Below are 18,314 nucleotides of genomic sequence, written 5' to 3'. Positions count from 1 at the left end.
TCTTTTTTCCCCCTACCAAGACCCACTTACACAGGGATGTGTGTGTGGGTGTGGGTGTGTGTGTATGTGTGTACTGAAGACAAAGAAGGCTTACAACACTAATTCAGTTCAGTTCAGTCACTCAGTCATGTCCGACTCTTTGCAACCCCATGAATTGCAGCACACCAGGCCTCCCTGTTCATCACCAAATCCTGGAGTTCACTCAAACTCATGTCTATCGAGTCGGTGATGCCATCCAGCCATCTCATCCTCTGTCGTCCCCTTCTCCTCCTGCCCCCAATCCCTCCCATCATCAGAGTCTTTTTCAATGAGTCAACTCCTCGCATGAGGTGGCCAAAGTACTGGAGTTTCAGCTTTATCATCATTCCTTTCAAAGAACACCCAGGACTGATCTCCTTTAGAATGGACTGGTTGGATCTCCTTGTAGTCCATGGGACTCTCAAGAGTCTTCTCCAACACCACAGTTCAAAAGCATCAATTCTTTGGCACTCAGCTTTCTTCACAGTACAACTCTCGCATCCATACATGACCATTGGAAAAACCATAGCCTTGACTAGACGGACCTTTGTTGGCAAAGTAATGTCTCTGCTTTTGAATATGCTATCTAGGTTGGTCATAACTTTCCTTCCAAGGAGTAAGCGTCTTTTAATTTCATGGCTGCAGTCACCATCTGCAGTGATTTTGGAGCCCCCAAAAAATAAAGTCTGACACTGTTTCCACTGTTTCCCCATCTATTTCCCATCAAGTGATGGGACCAGATGCCATGATCTTTGTTTTATGAATGTTGAGCTTTAAGCTAACTTTTTCACTCTCCTCTTTCACTTTCATCAAGAGGCTCTTTAGTTTTTCTTTACTTTCTGCCATAAGGGTGGTGTCATCTGCATATCTGAGGTTATTGATATTTCTCCCGGCAATCTGGATTCCAGCTTGTGCTTCTTCCAGCCCAGCATTTCTCATGATGTACTCTGCATATAAGTTAAATAAGCAGGGTGACAATATACAGCCTTGACGTACTCCTTTTCCTATTTGGAACCAGTCTGTTGTTCCATGTCCAGTTCTAATTGTTGCTTCCTGACCTGCATACAGGTTTCTTAAGAGGCAGGTCAGGTGGTCTGGTATTCCCATCTCTTTCAGAATTTTCCACAGTTTATTCTGATCCACACAGTCAAAAGCTTTGGCATAGTCAATAAAGCAGAAATAGATGTTTTTCCGGAATTCTCTTGCTTTTTTGATGATCCAGCAGATGTTGGCAATTTGATCTCTGATTCCTCTGCCTTTTCTAAAACCAGCTTGAACATTGGTAAGTTCATGGTTCACGTATTGCTGAAGCCTGGCTTGGAGAATTTTGAGCATTACTTTACTAGCGTGTGAGATGAGTGCAACTGTGCGGTAGTTTGAGCATTCTTTGGCATTGCCTTTCTTTGGGATTGGAATGAAAACTGACCTTTTCCAGTCCTGTGGCCACTGCTGAGTTTTCCAAATTTGCTAGCATATTGAGTGCAGCACTTTCACAGCATCATCTTCTAGGATTTGGAATAGCTCCACTGGAATTCCATCATCTCCACTAGCTTTGTTCGTAGTGATGCTTTCTAAGGCTCACTTGACTTCACATTCCAGGATATCTGGCTCTAGGTGAGTGATCACACCATCATGATTATCCGGGTTGAGAAGATCTTTTTTGTACAGTTCTTCTGTGTATTCTTGCCACCTCTTCTTAATATCTTCTGCTTATGTTAGGTCCCTACCATTTCTGTCCTTTATTGAGCCCATCTTTGCATGAAATGTTCCCTTGGTATCTCTAATTTTCTTGAAGAGATCTCTAGTCTTTTCCATTCTGTTGTTTTCCTCTATTTCTTTGCATTGATCACTGAAGAAGGCTTTATTATCTCTCCTTGCTATTCTTTGGAACTCTGCATTCAGATGTTTATATCTTTCCTTTTCTCCTTTACTTTTCGCTTCGCTTCTTTTCACAGCTATTTGTAAGGCCTCCCCAGACACCCATTTTGCTTTTTTGCCTTTCTTTTCCATGGGGATGGTCTTGATCCCTGTCTCCTGTACAATGTCAGGAATCTCAGAAGCACGCTGGCTGTGAAGGACCTCACAAAAGCGTGGCTGAAAGGAGCTACCCCACCTCCGAGGTCAGGCGTGGCGGCCAAGAGGAGCTACCCCACGTCCAAGGTCAGGGGTTGCGGCAGTGAGTGCCAGGCTGTGACGGCACAGGAGCGGACAAGAGAAGATAGATAGATACCCACGTTCAAGGTCAGGGGCGGCGGTCGAGAGGAGCTACCCCTTGTCTGAGGTCAGGGGCAGTGGCCGTGAGTGCCAGGCTGCGACAGCGCAGGAGCAACCGAGAGGAGCTACCCCATGTCCAGGGAGCGGTGGCTGCACGGGTGCAGGAGGGCCGAGAGGAGCTACTCCATGTTCAAGGTCAGGAAGGGTGGCAGTGAGGAGATACCCCTCGTCCAAGGTAAGGAGCAGTGGCTGCGCTTTGCTGGAGCAGCCGTGAAGAGATACCCCACGTCCAAGGTAAGAGCAACCCAAGTAAGACGGTAGGTGTTGCAAGAGGGCATCAGAGGGCAGACACACTGAAACCATAATCACAGAAAACTACTCAATCTAATCACACTAGGACCACAGCCTTGTCTAACTCAATGAAACTAAGCCATGCCCTGTGGGGCAACCCAAAACGGGCGGGTCATGGTGGAGAGGTCTGAGAGAATGTGGTCCACTGGAGAAGGGAATGGCAAACCACTTCAGTATTCTTGCCTTGAGAACCCCATGAACAGTATCAAAAGGCAAAAATGATAGGATACAGAAAGAGGAACTCCCCAGGTCGGTAGGTGCCCAATATGCTACTGGAGATCAGTGGAGAAATAACTCCAGAAAGAATGAAGGGATGGAGCCAAAGCAAAAACAATACCCAGCTGTGGATGTGACTGGTGATAGAAGCAAGGTCTGATTCTATAATGAGCAATATTGCATAGGAGCCTGGAATGTTAGGTCCATGAATGAAGGCAAATTGGAAGTGGTCAAACAGGAGATGGCAAGAGTGAACGTCAACATTCTAAGAATGAGCTAACTAAATTGGACTGGAATGGGTGAATTTAACTCAGATGACCCTTATATCTACTACTGTGGGCAGGAATCCCTTAGAAGAAATGGCGTAGCCATTATAGTCAACAAAAGAATCTGAAATGCAGTACTTGGATGCAATCTCAAAAATGACAGAATGATCTCTGTTCATTTCCAAGGCAAACCATTCAATATCACAGTAATCCAAGTCTATGCCCCAACCAGTAATGCTGAAGAAGCTGAAGTTGAAAGGTTCTATGAAGACCTACAAGACCTTTTAGAACTAACACCCCAAAAAGATGTCCTTTTCATTATAGGGGGCTGGAATGCAAAAGTAGGAAGTCAAGAAACACCTGGAGTAACAGGCAAATTTGGCCTTGGAATACGGAATGAAGCAGGGCAAAGGCTAATAGAGTTTTGCCAAGAGAACACACTGGTCATAACAAACACCCTCTTCCAACAACACAAGAGAAGACTCTACACATGGACATCACCAGATGGTCAACACCGAAATCAGATTGATTATTATCTTTGCAGCCAAAGATGGAGAAGCTCTAGACAGTCAGCAAAAACAAGACCAGGAGCTGACTGTGGCTCAGATCATGAGCTCCTTATTGCCAAATTCAGACTTAAATGGAAGAAAGTAGGGAAAACCGCTAGACCATTCAGGTATGACCTAAATCAAATCCCTTATGATTATACAGTGGAAGTGAGAAATAGATTTAAGGGACTAGATCTGATAGAGTGCCTGATGAACTATAGCACTAATACACACACCAAAAAAAAAATGCAATCAAAAATTATATATCCCTATTCTTAAAATTCTACTAATGCACATTTCAAGCTCCAATATTCCCCAGCTAGAGTCCTCTCCCTTCTATTTCCTATCTCCCTTCAAATTCCCTCATGCAAACTGCCTATTTATTTTTATGAAGAAAAAAAATCAGTTCTCTCTTTACCACTTTTTCTCCCACCAACTTTGTCCTCAGGGTCTCAAGATAGTTTTCCTCCAAAAGGGAATTCTGGGGCCAGGTGTTAACATAGGTCTACACTGCTACAATGATTTCTGCAGACAGAATATTAGAATCAGACCAAATGACCTGTTCTGTCTCATTCCAGTCATAAGAGCAATGAGTCTGGGCTCAGGAAGGGTCACAATCCTTCTTTCTACTTTATTTTATGTTAAATTAGATGGGGCAATCATCTCTGTAAGAACTCAGGGCTCTTTCAAAGGCCACAATCATTTCTCCCCAGAGGCAGAGGACCCTGTAAGAGAGGGAAGCTGTGGGAATGGGAGCCACAGATGGGCTGAGGATGTGGCCAGGGGCCAGCAGTGATTCTGGACAGGGTGGGTGTCTGGCTGGTGCCTGCCTTCTCCCTCTGATGAATCTTTCCCAGGTTACTTTGTAAGCAATAAAGCTGGGACATATGGTGGGGGCTTGATTATGTACAATCATTAGCACAATCATTTTCTAGAACTCTTCCTTCTCACTTATCATTCATTCAATAAACACATATTAAATTCCTTCTCTGTACCCAGCAATAGGCACAAAAGCAAAATAAGACCAAGTCCTTGTCCACAAGAGTCTAAGACTCTATTGGGAGATGCGTAGGGAAGAAATAGGCAGTTATTCAAAAGTAGGGTAAGTTCTGGGTAATAGCTGTTGAGCATCTTTGATGTGCCAGGCTTTCTCAATTACTTGAGATTCAAGGGAAATAAGACATATCTCTGGAAAAAAAATCTGTGAGTTTGCTTATGTGTTGGGTGCCTGGAGGACAGGGAAAGTGGGCAGGAAAAAAATTCACAAGCATCTAACACAATGTCAAGCACACAGAATCACTCAGTAAATACTCATGAAGTGAATGTTGACTAAAAAGTTACAGAATGTGATATATGCTATAACATAAACAAAAGGGTATTGTGGCTAATTACTTGGAAATCAGAGCACATCTTCAAAAATATAATGGCACCTGAATCTTGCTTGAGCAGGAACTGTGTTGAGAGGAGCATGAAGTTTGGTGGGGGTGATAGAGGGATGAATTTGATAAAAAAAAAAAAGTCTGGGGCTATGTTGCTGATGACTTTGTATGGCATCTTAACAATTGAGAAACAATCAGTCCCATCTTTCAGGCCGAGCTGGGAGTAATTTCTGCCTCTATGTACCTGTTTTTACAGTATAAAGTGGAAGGCACCACTCATCCTCTAGATAACAGAGTAGACAAGAACATGGGGTTTAGAAGCAAGCAGACCTGGTTGGCTTCAAATTTCAGCTTTGCCATCTTTTTAATAGCAATATGCTGGGCAAGTAACTTAACCTCTCTGAACTTCAATAATTTCATCTCCAAAACAAGAATCACAACACCCCCGCCCCAGAGCAATGCTCTAAAAGATCAATAAGGTAATGTACCATAAAAGAGTACCTGGCTTAGAGTCAGTACTTTTAAAATGGTTGTTTTGTTATTATCACTACTATAACAATTATTACTATTGTCATTCTGTTTGGAAATAATGCTGCTTCTCATTCATGCTCTACAAAGAAAGTTAACTGTGAGGCCCACCTTTTCCAGGTTGATCATCTCAGTTGAGCAAGTGAATTTAGATCAATCATTTGATGGGAGGTGTGATTACTCACCAAGAAAAGGCCTCCAAGCCCATGTGACCCAAGTTCCCTCAATTTACCATAAGGAGACTGAGGCTTGGCCCTAGTCCCACAACTGCCTAGAGAGAACAGGGCAAATCCCAGAACTCTATCCTCTGGGTGCAGTTGACTGCCTCCAAGTTATCTCTGTTGCTGTGTATACAAGGCCAAGATTAAAATCGGCTTCAAATGCCAGCCCTCCAAAGCCAAGTCCTCCTCACCAAGCCCTCTCTGTTGGGGGCTGTTTTTCCTGCACTTTCTCTGCAGCCCCTACAGGCATCTGCTGGGTGTCTGACAACTGACTCTGCTCCTGAGCCCTCCTGACCCCACGAGGAGGTGAGAGGCCTCTCTCTAGCAGTGTCAGCTTACAGTGGGGAAAAGGCCTGGAGACACGGCCAGAGACAAGCTGACACCAACAGTGTTACTGCTTCCCCAGGCTCTCACTCCAGCAGAGGTGGCTGGCAGGTCAGCCTCCCCACCGGATGGACTTGTTTCTCACCACAGGCCTCAGCGGTTGCTCTGGAGTCAGCCATCCTCTGGCAGGTGTTCAGGCTCCTACGGCTTCATGGAACTCTCCACTTTGTCTAGGGTCACCACTCTCCTCTGGAAGAGAAGCCTGAGGGGAGACCCTCAGCAGGACAGAAAAAGCTCGGCTTTTTCTGGAACTCCCCCAGCTTTCCTTCAGTGAGAGCTCAAATGGCCTGGACAAGCCAAGTGAAGTGCCAGGCTGCTATTCTGTCCCTTTTGTGAGGCTTATGAACTTGCTATCCCACAGGAAAAATACAATTTCTTAAGCAAAAGAGGTTATTTTCTACATTGCAGTTCCCTAACCTGGTGGCTCAGGCAGTAAAGATTCTGGCTATAGCACAGGAGACACTGGTTCAATCCCTGGGTTGGTCGGGAAGATCCCCTGGAGAAGGGAATAGCTACCCCCTCCAAGATTTTTGCCTGGAGAATTTCACAGACAGAGGAGCCTGGCAGGCTACCGTCTATGGGGTCTCAAAGAGTCAGACACGACTGAGCCACTTTCACTCACTCATGCACAACTGGCCTGACGTAACCAATAGTGAGGCTATAACCTGGCCACGGCCCATGTCAGAGTCAGTGGACTAGCCAGTAGGACTCTCCTGCACTGAACAGTGACTGACCGACCAAGTTAGTCATATCCTCCTTCATGCCCTACTTTATTCCTACATACATGCTGGGACCTTCTACGTTCCAGGAACTATATTAGTTTCCAGTGATGCAAATGGAGAAGAGGTTTTGTAGCCCTAGATAATTTTGCCCTTAACAGGAATTCAATTTATGACTCTATTCCTTATCAGCAACTTTGACTGTCTGTCAGATTTTATGGTGACATATACACAAGTCTCATTTATAAGGTAGCCATTACTTTAAACAGACAAATAAATTTATCAGGAGCCTTGATTTCAAGGAGCAGAAACTGAACCCAATCTGGCTTAAGGAAAAAATCAGAATTATCTGGCTCATATCTTAGAAGATCAGGACTAGAGTATTCTCAGTCAATCAAATGAGATCATTTCTCTCTCCCTCCATCCTCCTTCACCCCATATCTCAGCTCCCTGCTTCTCTCCATGTGTTGGGTTCATTCTCTCCTAAGATGTAAGACCTTTATCCACACAGCAGGAGACATGGCACAGACAACTGCAGACTTCAATCCAGATTCAGTTCAGTTCAGTTCAGTCGCTCAGTCGTGTCCAACTCTTTGAGACCCCATGAATCACAGCACGCCAGGCCTCCCTGTCCATCACTATCTCCCAGAGTTCACTCAAACTTATGTCCATCGAGTTGGTGAAGCCATCCAGCCATCTCATCCTTTGTCGTCCCCTTTTCCTCCTGCCCCCAATCCATCCCAGCATCAGTATTTTCCAATCCAGATTAGCAATACCCAAAGAGAAACATTTCTCTCTCCCAGAACCCACATGTAAAATTCAGGAGGACAGCAATACTAAACCAAACTTGGATCACAGGGCCACTACTGAGTCAGCTGCTATAAGAAGGGAATGAGCTACTATGATTGTTTGAGCTTTGGTCACATGATTCTCCTTAGCCCCTCCTAAAACCAGATGCTGAGAAAGAGGAACAGTTCTTGAAAGAAGGGAGTAAGCTCTTTCCATGAGAGATGGAGCAGATGCTGAACAGGTTGGAGAGGAGGGGTCAGGGGAGACATGGTAAAATGTCTGTATACCAGAAAGAATAAAAAGAAAAGGTTGTGTTGTATAGAAGAAAAAACAGGGAAGGCTTAACCAAAGAGTAGTTAGCTTTAAGTTTGTTTGTAATGGCCAGTTACTTTAGAATATGGAAAGCATGAATATATTTTAAAATATATAGTGGATTGGCAACTTTTATAGGATGTATAACTATGGTGATTCATCACACAGCTAATTCCCAAAGTGACCAAGGACAAACCAAATAAATATCTTTTGGGGGAAGGAAGAGATTCACATTCATTGAATATCTACTGGGGTGCTGGGCATTGTACCTCCACATTACTCATAAAGCTATAGGGTCATCCTATGAGGCAGGTGCTATTTTTTTCCTCCAATTACAGGAGAGGGAACTGATGCTCAAAGAAATTTAAAAATAAATCATCTCACTGAAGGCCCCACGGCAAGCAAGCAGTAGAGCTGGGATGTGAACTCAAGTTTATCTAAGTCCAATGCTTGTGCTCTTTCCACAAGTCAGTTCTGCCAGCCAAAGTCAAAATATAGCCAGATGAAAGGGTGGAGGGGCAAACAATGAGTCCCTCCTCCATTTATAGACAGAGAACAAAACCAGACAGCCCCAAAAGGCAGAAGTGCCAAGAAGAGAAACAACTTTTCCAGGTCCTTCGTGAGGACATTCTTTGCTCCCAAAATGGAGATGGCACTCAAAAGTAAGATTACACATTATGAAGTGTTGCAATGGATAGGAGAATGTGGCCAAGAACAAACAATCGTTTCAGTGACTCAGGGGTGATCAGTGGCCTGTAAAAAGCCACCTCAGTGGAGGAGTGTGTCTGGACCCCCTATTTAAAGGGAATTGTAGCATAACTGGTTGAGACATGGAGGCTTCAAAGGCAGACCTCCTTATTTGAGAAATTTGGCAATAAATGTGAAGATATCTGCATGTTTAAAAATTACAAGGAAGCAATGACTGAAGAGTAAGGATTTAAAAAATCAGATTTTGATTTTTTACAGTGGTAAAAAATCTGCCTGCCAATGCAGAAGACGTAGATTTGATCCCTGGGTCAGGAAGATGATCCCCTGGAGAAGGAAATGGCAACCCACTCCAGTGTCCTTGCCTGGAAAATTCCATGGACAGGGGAGACTAGTGGGCTACAGTCCATGGGGTTGCAGAATCAGACACAACCTAGCATGCACACATGAACCTTATTTACAGACAGAAAAGTAGAAAGGACAGGCCATTAACAACAGAAATAAAAATGTGAATTAACTTGACCAGCTGAAACTGTAGACCAAGAACACAATGAGTCTGGCAACACAGTTCTTTGTTGGTTTGTCTTTGGACACTATTTTCCAGTCCTTTCCTGTGGGTACCAGGTGCAGCCTCCTACCACATAAGGTGTCATATAAACTGTCCAGCCTCTCGTTAACACTTGATTCCATTGTATGCAATAGTTGATTGATCTGGTGTGACTCAAGCCAAGTAGCCTGTCCCTCTCTGGGACTGACACGTGGATGTTATGGAGAGCAGTCCTCTTTCCCCCAGGTTAAGCTGAGATCATATAGCAAGAGACAGGCTCAGGCAGCTTCCAGCCTCATCAACCCAGATAAGGCAGGCCCAAAGCAAAAGAGAACTGCTCTCTCTCAGTGTTCACATGTTAAATCCAAGAGAAGGCATAGGCCATGTGAAGGGAGCCCTTTTTAAAAAAAAAATTTTTTTTAATTTATTTTTTATTGAAGGATAATTGCTTTACAGAATTTTGTTGTTTTCTGTCAAACTTCAACATGAATCAGCCATAGGGAGCCCATTTTTAAGTAAAAGAAAATGAGACCAGCCCAGAGAAGGAGACAGACAGACAATATCCTTCAAAACTCTGAATTCAACCATATTTCCACTCGATCCTAGACTCTCCCCACTTTTAAAAGAGAATTTGAATTGGGCTTCTGTAACAACCAGCATGGGCTTCCCTGGTGGCTCAGACAGTAAAGAATCTGCCTGCAATGCGGGAGACCCGTAAAGCTCACTAACATTAACTCTCAGCAATTAACAGGGTGGGGTGTTCTGTGAATAGAAATGAAAATTATGACCTGCCAGAGCCACTGATAATGAATATAATTAAAAAAAAAAAAAAGGGTCCCTGTCCTCAAGGAGTTCACAGTTGTGGCAAGTTCTTTTGCTTTCCTGCTATAAATAGGAACCTGCTCAGAAATGTGTGTACTATTAAAGTATGGGCGGGGAGCAAGGAGGGGAAGAGAGGAAATCCTATGTAGTTGCAATCCTTTTCCAAAACAAAAATAGTAAAAGCCAAGCTAATGACTGAACTCAACAAATATACAGAGAAACCAGAGAAGTGGTGCACAGAACTTTGTATTTGAGACACAGCAGTACCCTCGGAGCCCCTCATGGGGCTTCCAGAAGCTTCTTCTTTCTCACCTATCTCCTCCACTTTGGGGGCTCCCTTGTCCTCTAGGCTGTGAGGGTCCCTCTGCCCTCCTTCCTGAGTTCCCAGAAAACCAGTTCCATTCATCCTCATGGGCAGCTAGAGGAGATTGAATCAGATTCCCTTGAGGAAGGGACTTCAGATCCCTTCATCAGAAACTCAACAAATTTTTCTTTACCTGATAAAGTCATCTTTCCTCTTACAGTACCTCTTCTAGGAATAAGTATTACCCCATGTTACCAAAAACAAATATTTCTCTATTTTACCCAAAGAAGAGAGTTAGAAAAAAAGAAGAGACTTGGAGAGGGATGAATATGTAGGATTGTCCTTAGAAGTCAGCCCCCTATAAGATCAGATCAGATCAGATCAATCAGTCGCTCAGTCGTGTCCGACTCTTTGAGACCCCATGAATCGCAGCACGCCAGGCCTCCCTGTCCATCACCAACTCCCGGAGTTCACTCAGACTCACGTCCATCGAGTCAGTGATGCCATCCAGCCATCTCAACCTCTGTCGTCCCCTTCTCCTCTTGCCCCCAATCCCTCCCAACATCAGAGTCTTTTCCAATGAGTCAACTCTTCGCATGAGGTAGCCAAAGTACTGGAGTTTCAGCTTTAGCATCATTCCTTCCAAAGAAATCCCAGGGCTGATCTCCTTTAGAATGGACTGGTTGGATCTCCTTGCAGTCCAAGGGACTCTCAAGAGTCTTCTCCTACACCACAGTTCAAAAGCATCAATTCTTTGGCACTCAGCCTTCTTCACAGTCCAACTCTCACATCCATACATGACCACAGGAAAAACCATAGCCTTGACTAGACGGACCTTTGTTGGCAAAGTAATGTCTCTGCTTTTTAATATGCTATCTAGGTTGGTCATAACTTTCCTTCCAAGGAGTAAGCGTCTTTTAATTTCATGGCTGCAGTCACCATCTGCAGTGATTTTGGAGCCCAGAAAAATAAAGTCTAACACTGTTTCCACTATTTCCCCATCTATTTCCCATGAAGTGATGGATCTGGATGCCATGATCTTCGTTTTCTGAATGTTGAGCTTTAAGCCAACTTTTTCACTCTCCTCTTTCACTCTTCATTAAGAGGTTTTTTAGTTCCTCTTCACTTTCTGCCATAAGGGTGGTGTCATCTGCATATCTGAGGTTATTGATATTTCTCCTGGCAATCTTGATTCCAGCTTCTGTTTCTTTCAGTCCAGCGTTTCTCATGATGTACTCTGCATATAAGTTAAATAAACAGGGTGACAATATACAGCCTTGACGTACTCCTTTTCCTATTTGGAACCAGTCTGTTGTTCCATGTCCAATTCTAACTGTTGCTTCCTGACCTGCATACAAATTTCTCAAGAAGTAGATCAGATGGTCTGGTATTCCCATCTCTTTCAGAATTTTCCACAGTTGATTGTGATCCACACAGTCAAAGGCTTTGGCATAGTCAGTAAAGCAGAAATAGATGTTTTTCTGGAACTCTCTTGCTTTTTCGATGATCCAGCAGATGTTGGCAATTTGATCTCTGGTTCCTCTGCCTTTTCTAAAACCAGCTTGAACATCAGGAAGTTCACGGTTCACATATTGCTGAAGCCTGGCTTGGAGAATTTTGAGCATTACTTTACTAGCGTGTGAGATGAGTGCAATTGTGTAGTAGTTTGAGCATTCTTTGGCATTGCCTTTCTTTGGGATTGGAATGAAAACTGACCTTTTCCAGTCCTGTGGCCACTGCTGAGTTTTCCAAATTTGCTGGCATATTGAGTGCAGCACTTTCACAGCATCATCTTTCAGGATTTGGAATAGCTCAACTGGAATTCTATCATCTCCACTAGCTTTGTTCGTAGTGATGCTTTCTAATGCCCACTTGACTTCACATTCCAGGATATCTGGCTCTAGGTCAGTGATCACACCATCGTGATCATCTGGGTCATGAAGATCTTTTTTGTACAGTTCTTCTGTGTATTCTTGCCATCTCTTCTTAATATCTTCTGCTTCTGTTAGGTCCATACCATTTCTGTCCTTTATCGAGCCCATCTTTGCATGAAATGTTCCTTTGGTATCTCTGATTTTCTTGAAGAGATCTCTAGTCTTTCCCATTCTGTTGTTTTCCTCTATTTCTTTGCATTGATCGCTGAAGATGGCTTTCTTATCTCTTCTTGCTATTCTTTGGAACTCTGCATTCAGATGTTTATATCTTTCCTTTTCTCCTTTACTTTTCGCTTCTCATCTTTTCACAGCTATTTGTAAGGCCTCCTCAGACAGCCATTTTGCTCTTTTGCATTTCTTTTCCATGGGGATGGTCTTGATCCCTGTCTCCTGTACAATGTCATGAACCTCATTCCATAGCTCATCAGGCACTCTATCTATCAGATCTAGGCCCTTAAATCTATTTCTCACTTCCACTGTATAATCATAAGGGATGTGATTTAGGTCATACCTGAATGGTCTAGTGGTTTTCCCCACTTTCTTCAATTTAAGTCTGAATTTGGCAATACGGAGTTCATGGTCTGAGCCACAGTCAGCTCCTGGTCTTGTTTTTGCTGACTGTATAGAGCTTCTCCATCTTTGGCTGCAAAGAATATAATCAATCTGATTTCAGTGTTGACCATCTGGTGATGTCCAAGTATAGAGTCTTCTCTTGTGTTGTTGGAAGACGGTGTTTGTTATGACCAGTGCATTTTCTTGGCAAAACTCTATTAGTCTTTGCCCTGCTTCATTCCATATTCCAAGGCCAAATTTGCCTGTTACTCCAGGTGTTTCTTGACTTCCTACTTTTGCACTCCAGGCCCCCTAAGCAGACCACAAAGTGAAGAATTCTAGGCAGTCCCCTCTCCCTGCCTCCACAAAACAATGCCAGCTCTTATGCTTGGCACATCACTTACAAACAATAAGGCCACACTTTATACCTGATAGATAATATTTATAAAATCCTACTAAAAATATTTTGAACACGTAAAAGACTTACAATAAAGGGAGGTTTTCAACTGATAGATTTCACTGGGTTATAGAATGATTTTCAAACTCAAAGACTCCTGCTCTGTCTCATATAATAAGGATAAAACTTTTCTGGTAGGCCATTTGGCAGTGTGTTTCAAAAGCCTTGAAAATGTTCATATTTTTAAAATTTTTTGTTTTATACTGAATTATAGATGATTAACAATGTTGTGATAGTTTCAGGTGGACGGCAAAGGGACTCAGCCATAGATATACATGCATCCCTTCTCCCCCAAACTTCCCTCCCATCCAGGTTGCCAAATAACATTGAGCAGAGTTCCCTGTGCTACAGTTCCCTGTTGGTTATCCATTTTAAATATAGTAGCGTAGCTTTGTGCAGTGGCAGTTTCGTAGCTAATGAGGTTTATCCAAGGTGTGATTATTGCTAATTAAATATAGTAGTGCATACATGTTGATCCCAAATGTTTTCTGATTCAGCGATTTTAATTCCCAAGCATGGACTCGGGAGTCAGATTGCTTCCACCACTAATCAATCACATGATTTAGCCTCTTGGAACCTCAGTTTCTTCATCTCTAAAATGAGGGTGATAATAGTAGCTACCTGAAAAGCTAGATGTAAGGATTAAATGAAATATATGTAATGCCTTAGAGCAGTATCCAGCATATGGTTACATACTATACGTGTTAGCTAAGTAAGTGATCAGAGATAGAAATAGAAATACATCTCAGTATTAGTTCAAACAGCAGAATTTTAGAAAGATGTTTATTAACAGGTAATGGGCTAAATATTTATGGTGCAGCCATAAGATATTAAACCACATAGCTACTTTAAAAAAGACTATGTCTTAGAAGAATATTTAGAGATTTGGGAAGATGTTCATCACATATTGTTAGGCCAAAGAAAACAAAATCAAGTTTCAAATAGTATATACAGGATGATCCAAATACAAAAATAGAAAATAAAGGAAATACTTCAAAGTGCTATCGGCAAGTATCTCAAAGTTAATGGTTCAGGCTTGCCTGCACATTGGAATCACCTCTGAAATTAAAAAAAAAAATTAATGATGATACAGGACCTCACCGGTGCATAATAATACTGATTTAATCAGTCTGGGATGTTGTCTGGGTCTCAGGATTTTTATTTTCTTGTATGTGCTTGGCTTCTTTCTCCAATTTTTTTCCTGAAATCTTCTAAAATAAACATGAATCCCCTTTAAAACTAGAAATTAAAACCATCAAATGCTATCTAAAAGACATTTCAATTACTCCCGTGAGTAGCTGACTAAGCAGCTGTGCCAGGCCCGGTTTACCAGAATGTTTTCTTCCAGGGAGAGCTGGAGGAAGAAAGACGGGGGAACTAGAGTTGGCAGAAGCCTGAGAGGAGGCAGATTCAGAGCGTGAGTCACTGCCCTGGAGAACAGACCTGGGAGAGGGCTTTAGATGGAGAGAGGAGGGGATGGGGCTGCAGGAAAACAGGCTAGACACCTAAGGGGCAGGGGCAGGGCACCAAGAATCCATGGCCAGCTGCACTAGCTGAGCGATTGCATGCAGGCAGCTCTGTTATTTATGGCCCTTTAGTCTGAGGCCTTGCTCAGTGGCTGCTGTGATACTGGGAATTCAGTTATGTGTATCAGCATGACGCTTTCTCTTTTACAGCATACGCTCTTGATAAGGGCTGAGAGGAGTAGGCACAATGAGGAGAGAGGGAGCAAAGGAAGGTCTAAAACTGCTAAAAACTGTAACAGACAAAAAAAAAGTCCAGGGCTATTGGTATTTTTCTCCCTCCATGTCTAATATTAAATGCTTCGGGTCTAATTATTGAGCTTCTTCAGCCAGTATAGCATATTTTTTTTCACTCATTCAGCAAGTCCTTATTGAACTCTTAGTATGTGCCAAGCCCTGTGCCACGTACTTTTCATCATTTAATTCTTATCTAGAGCTTTAAACAAATGACCCCAGGTACTATGGTTAGCTTGCCTTGTACAGATGAAGGATCTAAATCTCGAGTAAGTTTATGGCCCAGAATCACCCAGCCAATGTTACTCATCACCAACATCATCAGAATGGATGGCTACCATGTATGAGCACCTACTATGTGCCAGACACTACGAAGTGAAGTGTTAGTCTCTTAGTTATGTCCGACTCTTTGAGACCCCATGGACTGTAACCCACCAGGGTCCTCTGTCCATGGAGTTCACCAGGCAAGAATACTGGGCTGGGTTGCCATTTCCTTCTCTAGGGGATCTTTGCAACCAGGGATGAGACTCAGGTCTCCTGCATTGGAGACAGATTCTTTACATCTAAGCCACCAGGGAAGCCAGGCACTATTTACTAAGAGTTTTATATACATTTTCGTTAATCACCCCACTCCACTATGAGACAGTGGCTATTATTATCTCTGATTTACATAGGAGGAAAGTAGGCACAGAGAGGGAAATTTCCCCAGCTTTTAGGCAACAGCAAAGGATTTCTATCCAAAAGTGTCCTACTCCTGGCTCTTATTCTTAAGCCTAAATTATGCTCTTCCCACGATTTAGTGACCAAGCTTCAGAAGTCAGACCAGGCTTGATGCCCTAAATAGGCAATATATTAAAGATACTCACATCAATTAAAGATATTAACCTGTCTTGGCCTGTTTCTCAGTATCTGAGATTGCTACATCCTACAAGTAAATAATGTGATAAGCTGGAAACCTACTCTAATCTAATTTGCTTTAAAAAAAAAAAATCTGTCTTTTAACTACTATTTCAGGCATGTGCCCGTTCTTATCCAAAAAAGCCATGGCAGAAGAGAATTATGGGAAGATGAAAGAGAAGGCAAGAAAAGGGCACCTGCTGGTTGCCACGGCAAAATGTTCCCAGGAAGCAGAAGACAGTCATTAGCATTCAGTTTAATGGTGTGTTTAGCCCCATCCATAACTGGAAGTGTGTTTACTGTTTCATACTTTCTTTGTAAAAGGGAGCCACAAATCTCATTCTCCATATTGAGAGCAAGTTAATGGTTCGAATTATGCATCCACTCGCACTGTTCCTCAACCAAAGGATGGGGCAATCAGAGTTACCCAGTTACCCCAGGGTGTGCAAGTGGATACTTCAAACCCTGGTTCCCAATGGTTATCAATGATCCGGAACTGCTAGGGATATGGCCCAGAGCACCATCCCACTGAAACTGAAACAGGGTCACTTCAAAGCCCCAGGGACATTTCAGCCCAATACTTTCCATTGAAATGGCACTTTACAGGCTGTTTATCTACCCAACCCCCTGCAGTGTTATCAAGCTCCATTGCCCACACACTGCAAATGGGGATACTGAGATAAAGGTACACCACCTGCAATGTGAATCAGTCCCTTCCAAGGAGGGAGTAGAAAGGTTCCTAACCACGAGGAATTTGCTAAACCCTTCCTGACCTTCTGCTGCTCCAGTGGTCCTCAAGCCTGGAACCCTATCAGAGCCACCTAGGGAGCTCCACCTCCATCCAAGATCAAGAGCATCAAAGTTTTGGGGGTCTGACCAGGCACCTCTATTTCATGAATGCTCCTCAGGTGATTCAGGTGTGCAGCAGGGAGTAAAAAGCATGGCTCCCATTCCTCCCTGGTCTCTCACTGCCCCTGACTTACACATCTGGCATTTTACTCCCTTTGCCGAATAGACATCTTCATCAAGCCAGAGTTTCCAGGAGACAGTGTTGTTCGGGGCTAAGCAGGCAGCCCCTGAGACCCAGCTCGCCTGGGTTTGAATCCCAGCTCTGCACTAACTGGCTGTGGACAAGTAACTTAAACATACTGTGCTGCAGTCATCCTACCTGCATAACCAGGATGGGGATAGTGGCTGCCTTTGAGGACTGCTGAGAGCAGAAAGTTCCAGCACACTTAGTGTTCAATAAATGACAGTCATCACCATAGGTAAACATAATTTAAACCATTTCTAATGGAAGAGGGGAGGGGGGCTGTCCTGGACCAGTGGGTTTCCACTGTAGGCAAGCAGAGCAATGCCCAATTTTATATTCTCAAAACACAACTTTAGCACATAGTAGGAGAATGGATTTTCCCCTTGATTAGTTAGGGAGAGGCCAGATAGCAGCAACGCGGACCTCAGACTGTATTTCAAGATGAACAGCTCTGAACAACCCTCCTTGTTCCCTTTTTCAGTCCTGAAAGCACTGAGGTTGGGTATTCAAAATACCCAGGTGTAAACCAGGGGAGTGGGGAACAAACAGAAATGAAAAATCAACAATTATCTGGCTTAGGGCAACACAGATAGATTCAGATAATTGCAATGACTTTCCAGTTTCCACATAGGCTTATAGGTTCTTCACAGACATTAACAAATATGCACTGAGTGCTTGCTGTATATCAGAGACAAATGGTTTCCTTGCACACTTTTCTCATTCTCACAGCAGGTGCCTAAAAATAGATGCTATTTTATGTAAGCCACCAAGGCTCAAAGAGGTTATATGATTTATCCAGGGTTACACAGTAAGTGGCAAAATTGGGACCTAAAATCTATAAACCCCAATTTTAACCTATATACTGTACCCCCTCCCAGGTTTCTGTTAAGAAGAATAAATACATGTTTATCTCATGACAAGTGGGTTGCAAAGGCTTACCTGCAACCAGGCACCATCACCAAATCTAGCTCAACAGCCTGACTGTCACCTGCCTCACCACACTACCTGTTCCTTTGTTCACTGAAGGGCCTTTGGGAAATAATAACAGCACATCTGCACAGAGGTCTTGGAGTCCCACAGAAATATCACATGATCTGAAGACCCGCCCCCACTCAATCTTGGTGTTAGTTCATGAAGCAATATCTCAACCTTTGCTTGCCAAACTCTTCAAAGCTAGTTCCCATCTCCGATTGCATCCTCTCCTCCAAACAATCCATAAGTAGCTGTGTTCCCAGTATTCCCAATAGAAAAGATAAACTCAAGAAGGAATGAAAACTAGTGCTAAAAAAGAATCTAGATGTTCTCCCTCTCTCCATTTTTTTGCCTCTGTTGTACATCTTTATGGAGGTGATATCGTCTAT

At 43.2% G+C, this 18,314-nt stretch overlaps 1 pseudogene; it reads left to right on the top strand.

Moving 5' to 3' along the window:
* Nucleotides 1-13,653: 13,653 nt before the first annotated feature.
* LOC129642440 (uncharacterized) lies at nt 13,654-13,786 on the top strand (annotated as a pseudogene).
* Nucleotides 13,787-18,314: the final 4,528 nt, after the last annotated feature.

This window comes from Bubalus kerabau, chromosome 1 (genome assembly GCF_029407905.1).
Source record: "Bubalus kerabau isolate K-KA32 ecotype Philippines breed swamp buffalo chromosome 1, PCC_UOA_SB_1v2, whole genome shotgun sequence".
Taxonomy (NCBI): domain Eukaryota; kingdom Metazoa; phylum Chordata; class Mammalia; order Artiodactyla; family Bovidae; genus Bubalus; species Bubalus kerabau.
The sequence above is the reverse complement of the archived record's forward strand: the minus strand, read 5'-3'. Positions and strand labels throughout refer to the sequence as shown.